Source organism: Lithobates pipiens, unplaced genomic scaffold (assembly GCF_037356315.1).
Source record: "Lithobates pipiens isolate NorthernLeopardFrog02 unplaced genomic scaffold, aLitPip1_a1.2 Scaffold_30, whole genome shotgun sequence".
Lineage (NCBI taxonomy): Eukaryota > Metazoa > Chordata > Amphibia > Anura > Ranidae > Lithobates > Lithobates pipiens.
In genome coordinates, this window is record NW_027507791.1 from 164,604,139 (window position 1) to 164,617,791 (window position 13,653).

The window sequence follows — 13,653 nt, forward strand, 5'->3', positions numbered from 1 at the left end:
GTAAATGATATTGAACGAATGGAAGACCTGACTGCCACAATGAGGGATAAAACGGAGGAGCAGGGGAACAGATGGTTCTACTGGAACAGTTGTGCTTTTCGGAAGAATACCTCCGCGAGACATAGTAAGCTCATGGTGATCGTTGGAGATCGCTGTTCCAAGCGTTGGACAGCTGATGAGCTGGTAAACCGAGGGCGTCTCTTGCTCCCTGGGAGGGGACCCCACCCTATCCACTCTACCCACGACACCCCCTTACCCCTTCTTTTCCTTTTCTGCCATTTCCTTCCCCAATCTTCTCTTTCCCCTTCTCCCTCCTTTCAGTTCTACTATTTCCCTTCTTAACTCAAAAAAGGGAAAAGAAAATGGTATGTTCCGACCTCATTTGACTACTACACAATACTCTTCCCCTATCTATGGATATCGAAACTCTTCGAGGGTAGCAGGGCTAGTATCAATAATATTTTAAGTGGTAGAGGATCCCAACGAGATGGAGCTTTAATCTCATCTTGATATGACCGCAAAGCTGTACACGTGCTATTCTCCTCGGACTTCTTACCATTGGCTCTGATATCCATGCAATATGATCGTTTGTTTGTAACTATTTGTATCACACATTCTTTGAAGTTGCCTTTGCATTGTATGTCGCATACTACAAAATAAAAAAATAAAAATAAAAATAGAAAAAGAAGCCTATGGCACCTGGTATTCCCAGGCGGTCTCCCATCCACGTACTAACCAGGCCCGACACTGTTTAGCCTCCGAGATCAGATGAGATTGGGCGCTTTCAGGGTGATGGGGCCGTAGGTGATCTCTTCGGGCACTCTCAACCCTCTTGACAAACACCAAGATGGTCACCTTGGGAAAAAAAAACAGGTCAAGGCCAACAACATAAAAAGAAGCCTACAGCACCTAGTATTCCCAGGTGGTCTCCAATCCAGATACTAGCAAGGCCCAACCCTGTTTAGCTTCTGAGATCAGAGGAGATCAGGCGCTTTCAGGCTTATGTGCCCATAGGCAATCTCTTTGGGCATTCTCAACCCTCTTGACAAATGCCAAAATAGTCACCTTGGGAAACAAGCAAAAAAAAAACAGGTCAATGTCAACAACATAAAAAGAAGAATACGGCACCTGGTATTCCAACGCCATCTCCCATCCAGGTACTAACTAGGCCCAACCCTTCTTAGCCTCAGAGAAGAGAAGAGATAGGGCTCTTTCAGGGTGATGCTGCTGTAAGCGATCTATTTAGGCACTCTCAACCCTCTTGACAAATGCCAAGATGGTCACCTTGGGAAACAAGCGAAAAAAAAAACGAATCAACGCCAACAACATAAAAAGAAGCCTACAATAACTGGTATTCCCAGGTGGTCTCCCATCCAGGTACTAAGCAGGCCTGACTCTTCTTAGCCTCCAAGATCAGACGAGATTGGGTGCTTTCAGAGTGATGTGGCCATAGGCAATCTCTTCAGGCACTCTCAACCCTCTTGACAAACACCAAGATGGTCACCTTGGGAAACAAGCGGAAAAAAAAACAGGTCAACGCCAATAACATAAAAAGAAGCCTACGACACCTGGTATTCCCAGGCGGTCTCCCATCCAGGTACTAACAAGGCCAGACTCTTCTTAGCCGACAACATCAAACGAGATTGGGTGCTTTCAGGGTGATGTGCCCGTAGGCAATCTCTTCAGGCACTTTCAACCCTCTTGACAAACGCCAAGATGGTCACCTTGGGAAACAAGCAAAAAAAAAAAAGAACTTAAAAAAAAAGCCTATGGCATCGAGAAATCCCAGGCGGTGTCCCATCCAGGTACTAACCAGGTCCCAACCCTGCTTAGCCTCTGAGATCAAATGAGATTGGGCTCTTTCAGGGTGATGCTGCCATAGTAGATTTTTTCAGGCACGCTCAACCCTCTTGACAAACGCCAAGATGGTCACCTTGGGAAACAAACAAAAATAACAAGTCAACGCCAACAACATTAAGAGAAGCCTACAGCACCTAGTATTCCCAGGCGGTCTCCCATCCAGGCATTAACAAGGCGCGACCCTTTCTAGCCTCTGAAATCAGAGGAGATTGGGCACTTTCAGGGTGATGTGCCCATAGGCAATCTCTTTGGGCACTCTCATTGGAAAAATGCCAAGATAGTCACCCTGGGAAACAAGCGAAAAAAAAACGGTCAACGCCAACAACATGAAAAGAAGAATACGGCACCTGGTATTCCAAGGCCATCTCCCATACAAGTAGTAACTAGGCCCAACCCTTCTTAGCCTCAGAGATCAGAAGAGATAGGGTGCTTTCTGGGTGATGCGGCTGTAAGCGATCTCTTTAGGCACTCTCAACCCTCTTGACAAATGCCAAGATGATTACTTTGGGAAACAAGCGAAAAAAACAGGTCAACACCAACAACATAAAAAGAAGCCTGCAGCATCTGGCATTCCCAGGCGGTCTCCCATCCAGGTATTAACAAGGCGCGACCCTTTCTAGCCTCTGAAATCAGAGGAGATTGGGCACTTTCAGGGTGATGTGCCCATAGGCAATCTCTTTGGGCACTCTCATTGGAAAAATGCCACGATAGTCACCCTGGGAAACAAGCGGAAAAAAAACGGTCAATGCCAACAACATGAAAAGAAGAATACGGCACCTGGTATTCCAAGGCCGTCTCCCATACAAGTAGTAACTAGGCCCAACCCTTCTTAGCCTCAGAGATCAGAAGAGATAGGGTGCTTTCAGGGTGATGCGGCTGTAAGCGATCTCTTTAGGCACTCTCAACCCTCTTGACAAACGCCAAGATGGTCGCCTTGAGAAACAAGCGAAAAAAACAGGTCAAAGCCAACAACATAAAAAGAAGCCTATGGCACCTGGTATTCCCAGGCGGTCTCCCATCCAGGTACTAACCAGGCCCGACACTGTTTAGCCTCCGAGATCAGACGAGATTGGGCGCTCTCCAGCTATCCAATGCAACAGGTACTTGCTCTAGCAGTATGGTCCCCGTGGGAATCCAGCCCGCGGGTCCAAGAAATAGGGCTGCTCTCAGAAGCTCTTTCGGGGCTTGCCTGGTAAAGGCCTGGTCAGACAGGCCCGGAGGGAATCTAGGATGTCCAATAATTGGGGTCATAGGAGAAGGGAAGTTAGTCAGGTGGGGAAGGTGAAAAAAACGATCCATCTCGGCGAGCGAGGGGCCAATTAACGGGTGAGTAGTCACACAGGGCTCCAATGGCCTCCCCGCCCAAGGCAGACCAGCCAGTGGAACCCACGCCATCTCCTGCTCTAGCTTGACCCATAGCTTCAGTTCCCCATGCCGGGACCAGTCAACCACCCGTGTCATGTGCGTCGCTGTGTAATATAGAGCAGGGTCAGGGAAGCCAATACCTCCCCGCAATTTCGGTCGCAATAGCATTGCCCTACCAATACGCGTATGTTTGCCGCGCCAGAGGAACTTGATAAAGATTGAGCGAATCGCATGAAAGAAAGTCTGGGGTATTTTGATAGGTAAGGCTTGTAGTTGATACAGAAGTCGTGGCATCGCGTTCATCTTCAACACATTACAGCGTCCGAACCATGACAGAGCTAGTGGGTCCCATCTTTTAAGGTCCGCTGTAAGCCCATAGGCTTCTTTTTATGTTGTTGGCTTTGACCTGTTTTTTTCGCTTGTTTCTCAAGGCGACCATCTTGGCATTTGTCAAGAGGGTTGGGCGTGTCTTGAAGAGAACGCTTACGGCCACATCAACCTGAAAGCACCCGATCTCGTCTGATTTCAGAGGCTAAGCAGTGTCAGGCCTGGTTAATACCTGGATGGGAGACTGCCTGGGAAGACCAGGTGCCATAGAAGGATCTGGTCTGGTTAGTGTCTTGATTGGGAGATCGCCTGGGAATACTGGATGCCGTAGGCTTCTTTTTATGTTGTTGGCTTTGACCTGTTTTTTTTAGCTTGTTTCCCAAGGTGACCATCTTGGCCTTTGTCAAGAGGCTTCAGAGTGCCCAAAGAGAGTGGCTACGGCCAAATCACCCTGAAAGAGCCCAATCTCATCTGATCTCGGAGGCTAAGCAGCGATGGGCCTGGTTAGTACCTGGATGGGAGACAGCCTGGGAAAACCAGGTGCCGTAGGCTTCTCATTATGTTGTCGGCGTTGACCTGTTTTTTTTCCCTTGTTTCCCAAGGTGACCATCTTGGCATGTGTCAAGAGGGTTGAGAGTGCACAAAGAAATTGCCTATGGGCACAACACCCTGAAAGCGCCCAATCTCGTTTGGTCTCAGAGGCTAAGCAGGGTTGGGCCTGGTTTGTACCTGGATGGGAGACCGCCTGGGTTTTCCAGATGCCGCAGGCTTCTTTTTATGTTGTTGGTGTTGACCTGTTTTTTTCGCTTGTTTCCCAAAGTGATCATCTTGGCATTTGTCAAGAGGGTTGAGAGTGCCTAAAGAGATCGCTTACAGCCGCATCACCCTGAAAGCACCCTATCTCTTCTGATCTCAGAGGCTAAGAAGGGTTGGGCCTAGTTAGTACTTGAATGGGAGACGGCCTTGGAATACCAGGTGCCGTATTCTTCTTTTTATGTTGTTGGCATTGACCTGCTTTTTTTCGCTTGTTTCCCAGGCTGACTATCTCGGCATTTTTCAAGAGGGATGAGAGTGCCCAAAGAGATTACCTATGGGCATATCACCCTGAAAGTGCCCAATCTCCGCTGATCTCAGAGGCTAGAAAGGGTCGCGCCTTGTTAATACCTGGATGGGAGACCGCCTGGGAATACTAGGTGCTGTAGGCTTCTTTTTATGTTGTTGGTGTTGACCTGTTTTTTTCGCTTGTTTCCCAAAGTGATCATCTTGGCATTTGTCAAGAGGGTTGAGAGTGCCTAAAGAGATCGCTTACAGCCGCATCAACCTGAAAGCACCCTATCTCTTCTGATCTCAGAGGCTAAGAAGGGTTGGGCCTAGTTAGTACTTGAATGGGAGACGGCCTTGGAATACCAGGTGCCGTATTCTTCTTTTTATGTTGTTGGCGTTGACCTGCTATCTTTTTCGCTTGTTTCCCAGGCTGACTATCTTGGCATTTTTCAAGAGGGATGAGAGTGCCCAAAGAGATTACCTATGGGCATATCACCCTAAAAAGGGCCCAATCTCCGCTGATCTCAGAGGCTAGAAAGGGTCGCGCCTTGTTAATACCTGGATGGGAGACCGCCTCTGAATACTAGGTGCTGTAGGCTTCTTTTTATGTTGTTGGCGTTGACTTGTTTTTTTTGTTTGTTTCCCAAGGTGACCATCTTGGCGTTTGTCAAGAGGGTTGAGCGTGCCTGAAAAAATCTACTATGGCTGCATCACCCTGAAAGAGCCAAATCTCATTTGATCTCAAAGGCTAAGCAGGGTTGGGACCTGGATGGGAGAACGCCTGGGATTTCTCGATGCCATAGGCTTTTTTTTTAAGTTGTTGGCATTGACTTATTTTTTTTTTTTTTTATTCTTTTATTAAGTATAAGTAGAACAACAAAATTATAACAGTCAACCATACAGCATGACCCAGGGTCATAATTACATGGTAACAAAAAATAGGCAGCCAAATAACTCTGGGTTCTCAGAGGGGAGTGCTACAGCTTCATGCAGAAAAGAGAGAAACCCCATCTCCGACATGTAGTACAGTATAACTAGTGCAGCTCCGTTCGGACAAATCTAATCATGGAGAACAACTGGGACCACAGCGAGCCAGCTTATCATGACCTCTGTGAACCAGAGTAAAATATGAGCCGGTCGTGTCCAGAACCCTGGGGTTCTTCTGGGTCCCGAAGGCTAGTAAGGAGACAAGGCAAAAGGGAGGACGGGGGGAGAAGAGAGTGCAAAGACGGAGAGAGAGGAGGGGGGGGGATGGCGGCAGGGAAAAAAAAATAAAATAAAGACAAAAAGGGGGGGGGGGGAATGCCACCCAGGGCAGACATGGCCTACGTAGGTAAACGTTAGATGTTCAGTCGTTTTCTGGGACAGGGGCGCTGCTCACCTCCCGAATGTAGTCTTGAGTACCAGTAAAATACCTCCAGGGCCTCCATGTAACACTAAATGTCTCTACAGTGTTGTGAAGGGTGGCGGTCAATTCTTCCATCCGGAGAATATGATTGACTTTGGAATACCACAGCACCTTGGATGGGGGCTGAGGCTGCCTCCACAGTGTGGGAATGCAGGCCCGGGAGGCATTCAGGAGTTGCATCGTGAGGGTTTTTTTGTTTTTTTGTATTTTCGAACAGGCTGCTCGGTCAAGTGTAGAAGGCACGCTGCTTGGTTGTCTGCGATATCTACATTTGTGAGAGTTTTTATCGTCCCGGTCACCTCCACCTAAAAGTTCCGTAAGGCCGGGCATGCCCAGAAAATGTGTCCCATGGTCCCCGTATCTGAATTGCACCTCCAACAAACATCCAGGATCGATCTATTCATTTTATTCAGAAGGTATGGGACTCTATACCAGCGTGAGACTATCTTGTATCCTGATTCTTGATATTGGTTTGCGATGGAAGCTTTATGTACTAAGGTCAGGATCTTCCCTATCTGTTGTGGGGTAAATGTGATGCCTAAGTCCCTCTCCCATTTGTGGATAAATGGTGGGGTCGACTCCTCCTCCTGACTACTCAATAGGTTGTACAGGAGGGAGAGGGTGTGTCGCACAGGTTCCCTTTTGTGACAGATGGATTCATAGGGCGTCAGGTCTCTAGGAGTGTAGAGGGCCCTTTGTATGGCCAGAAGAAAGTGATGAAGTTGATAAGCACTAAACAAGTCAAGCGGAGGGTCAGAAAGCTCGGCGACAGTTTGCGTGGTCGGGAGCCCTCCCGAGGGCCACACCTCTCCCAGACGCTGTTTCCCCACCACTGTCAACTGTCGCAGTATATTGTTGGTAAATCCCGGTGGGAAGTCTGGATTACCTATAACCGGAGTCATTGGTGACGGCAGGGGAGCAATGTGTGTGCAGCGGAACAACCTCCGCACAACAGCCAACGTAGCTCCCACTACGGGGTGATCTCTGAGGTCTTTTGGTAGGGAGGACAGGAGCCACGGGGAGGTCAATAGGGGAATGGATCCATCCTCAATCTCCATCTCCACCCACTGCTTGTGTGGGCCATTACAATGCCAATCAACGACTCTCGCTAGCAGAGTCGCTCTGTAGTATTGTCTCAGATCTGGGAGACCCAGACCCCCCTTGTCCTTTGGTCTGGCAAGCAATTGCAAACGGGCTCTGGGCGGTTTGCACGCCCAAATAAAGTCCCGGAGCAGCACCTGCAGTTGTCTGAAAAAAATTGGGGGTAACCGGATCTGTAATGTCTGGAACAAGTATAAGATCCGGGGGAGGGCCGTCATTTTGAATGCATTACAGCGCCCGATCCAGGTCAGTGTTAAAGCATGCCAGTTTCCCAAATCAGATTTCAGTCTATTCAGGAGAGGGACAAAATTAAGCGGGTACAATTGCGCCAAATCCGCTGCGATGTCAACGCCCAGGTAACATATAGATTTTTCAGCCCAGTAGAATGGAAAAGTGGAGCGGAGCCTCTTGGCCTCACCATCCGGGACCGATATATTCAATACAGCCGACTTGGCGCAATTGATTTTATAGTTTGATAGGCTGCCGTATCGCCGGAGAGATGCGAGTATATTGGGAAGCAAAATGTGTGGAGATGGAAAAAATTAGATCGTCAGCGTACGCCGCAATATTGTGGTGTGCCGAGGGTTTGGATATGCCAGTAATATTCGGGTCATTCCGAACGTGACACATAAGTGGTTCCAGTGTCAGAATAAAAATTAGGGGAGACAGAGGGCACCCCTGCCTCGTCCCATTAGTGATGGGGAAAGAGTCCGAGCACCACTCGTTCACCCATACCGCTGCCGACAACGTGGAGTAAAGCGACATTACCCAGCTCATCATGTTGGGGCCAAGATCTATATGTTCCAGGGTGGCCTGCATAAAGTGCCAGGCCACCCTGTCAAAGGCCTTCTCCGCGTCCGTTGACAACATAAGCAAGGGCCTTCCCTGTACATGCGCCGCATGGATTAAATTGAGGACTCGGACCGTATTGTCTCTAAGGTGACCATCTTGGCGTTTGTCAAGAGGGTTGAAAGTGCCTGAAGAGATTGCCTACGGGCACATCACCCTGAAAGCACCCGATCTCGTTTGATGTTGGAGGCTAAGAAGAGTCGGGCCTTGTTAGTACCTGGATGGGAGACCGCCTGGGAATACCAGGTGTCGTAGACTTCTTTTTATGTTGTTGGCGTTGACCTGTTTTTTTTTCGCTTGTTTCCCAAAGTGACCATCTTGGTGTTTGTCAAGAGGGTTGAGAGTGCCTGAAGAGATTGCCTATGGCCACATCACTCTGAAAGCACCCAATCTCGTCTGATCTTGGAGGCTAAGAAGAGTCGGGCCTGGTTAGTACCTGGATGGGAGACCACCTGGGAATACCAGTTATTGTAGGCTTCTTTTTATGTTGTTGGCGTTGATTCGTTTTTTTTTTTCGCTTGTTTCCCAAGGTGACCATCTTGGCATTTGTCAAGAGGGTTGAGAGTGCCCAAAGAGATCGCTTACAGCAGCATCACCCTGCAGAGCCCTATCTCTTCTCTTCTCTGAGGCTAAGAAGGGTTGGGCCTAGTTAGTACCTGGATGGGAGATGGCGTTGGAATACCAGGTACCGTATTCTTCTTTTTATGTTGTTGACATTGACCTGTTTTTTTTTTTGCTTGTATCTCAAAGTGACTATCATGGCATTTGTCAAGAGGGTTGAGAGTGCCCAAAGAGATTGCCTATGGGCACATAACCCTGAAAGCGCCCGATCTCCTCTGATCTCAGAGGCTAAACAGGGTTGGGACCAGTTTAGTACCTGGATGGGAGACCGCCTGGGATTTCCAGATGCCGTAGGCTTCTACTTATGTTGTTGCCGTTAACCTATTTTTTTCTGCATGTTCCCAAGGTGACCATCTTGGCGTTTGTCAAGAGAGTTGAGAGTGCCTGAAGATTTTGGCTATGGCCACATCACCCTGAATCTGTTCCATCTCATCTGATCTTGGAGGCTAAGCAGGGTCGGGCCTGGTTAATGCCTGGATGGGAGACCGCCTGGGAATACCAGGTGTCGTAGGCTTCTTTTTGTTTTCAAATATAATTTTTTCTCCAAACAGGGGAAGACGGTCCCCCGAGTACATAATGCAACAGAGAAATACAGAGCAAAAGGCAGCTGAACAATACTTGCTACAGGTATATTCGCAACTGTGAGTCTGCCTTCCATCAATCACAATGAATAAAGTACTGTACCAAGATCAAGGGTCACACAAACCCCAGGTCCCTCCGGCATAATCCATCCAGAGGGGGGTGTGGGGTCGTCATTCCCAATTTTCCACTTTTTACAAAAGAGAGAGGGGGTGGAGGGGGTGAGAGATAGGGGAGGAAGGCAGAAAAGAGAAGGGGTGAAAGATCAGGAAAGGAAAAAAGGTGACGAGACACGATGGCAGCCACCGTCCAAGGGGCCAGTCTTGGAAAGCTCAGAGCACTAAGGCGATAGCAGGCGACATCCTTCCAGCGAGAATATAAAGGTATTCCAGATGTCCCAGGTTTGTTTAAAAAATTCTTGTTTACCTTGTGATGTGAGGATCAAGTCCTCCATTTTTTTTAATGTCCTCTATTTTCCTAAGCCAGTGAGTAGGGGGGGGGGACATTTTTTCCAATAGAGAGGGATGCAGGATTTTGCCGCATTTATCACATGCCGTAAAATTGATTTTTTTGTACTTCTTAATGGGAATCTGTGAATGGTGCAAGAGAAAGAATGCAGCCTCTTCCTGGATGGAGAAGTCTGTGAATATTTGTGTTATGCATCGGACCTCTGTCCAGAAGTCCACCAAGCTGGGGCAGGACCAAAAAATGTGGAGCAACGTGCCCTCTTCTTCTCCACACCTCCAGCATATGTTCGAGGAAGAGGGAAACATTAATGCATGTTTGATGGTGTCAAATACCACCTGGTGAGAAGTTTAAAATTTGTCTCCTGTATCTTCGTGCACAGCGAGGTTTTGAGAGCCAAAGTGATAATGCGTTGTCTCTGTGCTGGGGAAAACAAGCAATTAAGGTCCTTTTCCCAGTTGGACAGACAGGTTAAGTGTGGGTAATCTGTTTGAGAGAGAATGTGGGCCAAAGGGCCTTCGCTCCTGCATAGAGTCTCAAACTCCGTCTGAGGGCGGGCGAACGTTTGAGAATTGGGGATGGAATGGAGAAAATTATGTTGTTGCGCCGCTCTCCAAAAAGGCAGTTGGAAAAGCCCTGTCGGATCTGTTAGGGTTGAGAAAGAAGGCCATTTTCCATCAATGACGAATTTAGACGCATTGTCTAGGTTGGAATTTCTAAGTGGGTCCCCGGTTCAAAGTTCGGATGGCCACGTATAGGGAATAGGGGGGAAGTCAAAGATGTGAGTGTGTTTTGGGTAGCGATCAGGTGACTGACTTTCAACTAAGCCCCTATAGTGGGATGTGACGTCAATTCTGTGGGTAAATCCTTATAGCACCACATGGTATATTCACTCCCGGAATTCGGGAGTGAGCTTAGAAAGTTTGTATCGATTCCAGTCCAATACACGCCCCAGATGGGAGGCCAGGTAGTAGCGTCGCAAGTCAGGGAGAACCAACCCTCCCTGTTGTTTAGACAATGTCAGCTGTGACCGCTTAAGTCTGGGATTTTCGTGGGCCCAGTTAAATTGAGTGAGCAAGGATTGAGCTTGCTTAAAAAACGGGACTGGAATCTGGATCAGGAGAGCTTGGAAAAGATAGGTAAATTTAGGGAGTATGTTCATTTAATGAGATTGCATCTCCTGAACCAGGAATGGAGGCCAGAATGCCACCCGTGAAGCAAACTGCGGATATTAGTGACAAGGGGTGGGGGGAAGTTTTAAGGGCTGTATGGGTCCATTTAAATCGAAAATTGGACTGCAAGTCTAGTAACGTTTGCAGGGGGACTGCAACCCCCATGGCCTCTGATTTCAAGAAGTATCCCGTATATCTGGAATTCCCAAAGGAGATTTCGCAAAGGAAACTCTGGGATTCGTCAGTGGAGAGAAAGGGTTCCAATGACAGGGGCGACAGGGGGAAACCCTGTCTGGTCCCATTCCCGATGTCAAGGGGAGATGAGAGCACCCCATTCGCTTTGACTTGAGCTGAAGGGCGTGAGTATATCTTACTTATCCATGCCAGCATCCGTTCACTCAGACCTATATGGCGAAGGACCAAGAACATGAATGTCCATTTGACCCGATCAAAAGGCTTCTTGGCATCAGTACTCACGAAAAGACAAGGGGTCCCAGATGACTTTGCTTTATGGACCAGGGTAAGCACCTTAATGGTGTTGTCCCTATCTTCCCTGGTGGGAATAAAACCTAACTGGCCAATATGTATAAGGGACTGCAAGTGATGTGCCAATCACGTGGCGAGGATTTTAGAGAATAGTTTTAGGACCGAATTTAGGAGGGAAATGGGTCTGTAGCTCTCACAAAGGCCCGGGTCTTTGCCCTCCTTAGGTATCAACGAGATGTGGGCTCTAAAGGTATCCTCAGGAAAAATCCCCATTCGAGCTCAGAGTATTAAATAAATTCACCAAGCACGGGTCGAGAATAGGGAGGAAGGTCTTATAGTATTGTGCAGTATATCCGTCAGGGCCCGGAGCCTTACCCACTTTCGGAGGTCCCACGGCCGTCTGGACTTCTTCCAGTGTGATCGGGTCCTCCAAGTACTCCCGTGAGTCTGATGAGAGGGTTGGTAGACCAGAACCGGTTACATATCTGTCTATATTGTCCTGTCCAGACCCTGAATCGGGCAGGTTGTAGAGATCAGAGTAACATTTTTCAAAGACTTCGGCTATTTGGGTTGGGGTAGAGGCCCTCTGGCCATTCTCATCTATCAACTGTGGTATGTAAGAGGCAGATTTCAACACCTTTACCGACCTGGCTAAGATTTTTCTGCATTTGTCCCTTGACTCCTATGTCAGTTTACGACAAAACTGGAGTACCGCTTTCGCTTTATAATGGAGTAGGTCAGCAATCTGGGTACGGAGTGTCCCCTATTCAATCTCTAAGGTCCGTGAGGGGGCATGTTTATGTTTCGCTTCCACAGAGGCAAGTTCACGAAACAGATTAGCAAGCTGTTCCTTCCGTGTTTGTTTGATGCGCGCCCCGTGCCTGATAAGTACCCTGCGGAGTACTGACTTGTGAGCCTCCCAAATTATCCCCGGGTCGCAGTCCTGCGTTTAGTTTTCTTGGAAATAAAGGTCCAATTCCCTGGTCACATCTGCTAAAACTTCCGGTATCTGGAGGAGGCTCTCATTAAGGTGCCAGAATAGAGACCTAGGTGAGGGGTTCCTAGAGAGGGTGTAGGTAAGGGCTACAGGAGCATGGTCGGACCAAGTAATATGGCCGATGGAGGAAGAGCTCACCAAGTGCAGTTGGTCATGTGGAATCAAGAAGAAGTCTATCCTCAAGTATGATTTGTGAGGGGAAGAGCAAAAAGAGTAGTCCCTTTCCCCAGAGTGTTGCAGACGCCAGACATCAACTAATTGGTCATTCAGTAAACACTTAGTAATCCACTTTCTAGAGGAAATGAGGAGCGAGGAGCAAGAGGCAGAAGTGTCAACCGATGGCGAAAGGGGACATTAAAGTCCCCATCTAATATCAACTGGCCCTCCCGAAAGTCACATAATCTGAGCAGGGTAGTTCTGAGGAACGTGTCTTGGTGATCATTGGGAGCGTACACAGTGGCAAATGTAAAAAGGCACTCTCCAATGTGGTCCCTAAGAAAAAGATATCGGCCCCCAGGGTCCACCAGAGAATCCTGGAGAACCCAGGGGAGCCTGCTAGAGATCAGAATGGAGACTCTCTTGGTCTTAGAGGAGGGGTTAGTAGAGTGGTAGACCTTAGGGAAGGATCTCGACCATAGAAAGGGGAGGCTAGTATTTTTAAAATGTGTTTCTTGTATAAAGGCCACATCAGTACAGGAAGTCTTCAGTTCTCACAGGGGGATCCACCGTTTTTCAGGGGAGTTCAGTCCTTTAACGTTTAGAGAGGTGACCTTGACTGAGTCTGCCATCACTCCTCGGGGAGGGGGAGGGGGATGTCAGAGAAAAGCAAAGAAAGTTTAATTAAGGTAGGTTTTGGGTAGGTAATGCATGGCGGGAAGTAAGGGGGAGAAAGGAAGGGCAAATGGAAGGAAAGGTAAGGGGAAAAAGAGGCCGGGCACCTCAACCCCAGGGGGAGAGGGAAATTAAGGGTTGTCCGCACTCAACAGTACAGGAAGGGTATACTAAAACAGCACAATTATGCTATAGCGCTTACCAGATGTACACTGGGTTTAAAGCGCTGTCCTACTTGGGTTGGTGGGTAGACAGGTCGGAGAGGGAGCCCCCGAATCCTAGTCCCCCCAGTCCCGGCAGTGGTAAATGTCACGTCTGATACCGGTATGCAAATAAAAGACAATCAGTAACATCATAGAACCAAAAAACAATAGTATAATCAAAACAGAGGTAGAGCACATAACTGTCAGCACTGAGGGGTCTCCTCGGCTCGCCCTAAACGTAGGCATGCACAAGGGAGCCCGTCACAACAGAAAAGGCATCACAGAATGGGATCCACCACCCCCCGTCCCATACTCCAAAAGTACATGCAGTCCCCGAACAAATGC

At 48.3% G+C, this 13,653-nt stretch overlaps 7 pseudogenes; 4 read left to right on the top strand and 3 right to left on the bottom strand.

The window, feature by feature from the left end:
• Positions 1-687: 687 nt before the first annotated feature.
• LOC143947808 (5S ribosomal RNA) lies at positions 688-806 on the bottom strand (annotated as a pseudogene).
• A 91-nt stretch (positions 807-897) lies between these two features.
• On the bottom strand, positions 898-1,016 carry LOC143949502 (5S ribosomal RNA; annotated as a pseudogene).
• A 320-nt stretch (positions 1,017-1,336) lies between these two features.
• On the bottom strand, positions 1,337-1,455 carry LOC143948436 (5S ribosomal RNA; annotated as a pseudogene).
• A 2,530-nt stretch (positions 1,456-3,985) lies between these two features.
• On the top strand, positions 3,986-4,104 carry LOC143948088 (5S ribosomal RNA; annotated as a pseudogene).
• Positions 4,105-8,093: 3,989 nt separating this feature from the next.
• On the top strand, positions 8,094-8,212 carry LOC143949423 (5S ribosomal RNA; annotated as a pseudogene).
• A 100-nt stretch (positions 8,213-8,312) lies between these two features.
• On the top strand, positions 8,313-8,431 carry LOC143946071 (5S ribosomal RNA; annotated as a pseudogene).
• Positions 8,432-8,970: 539 nt separating this feature from the next.
• LOC143949747 (5S ribosomal RNA) lies at positions 8,971-9,089 on the top strand (annotated as a pseudogene).
• The last annotated feature ends 4,564 nt before the right edge of the window (positions 9,090-13,653 follow it).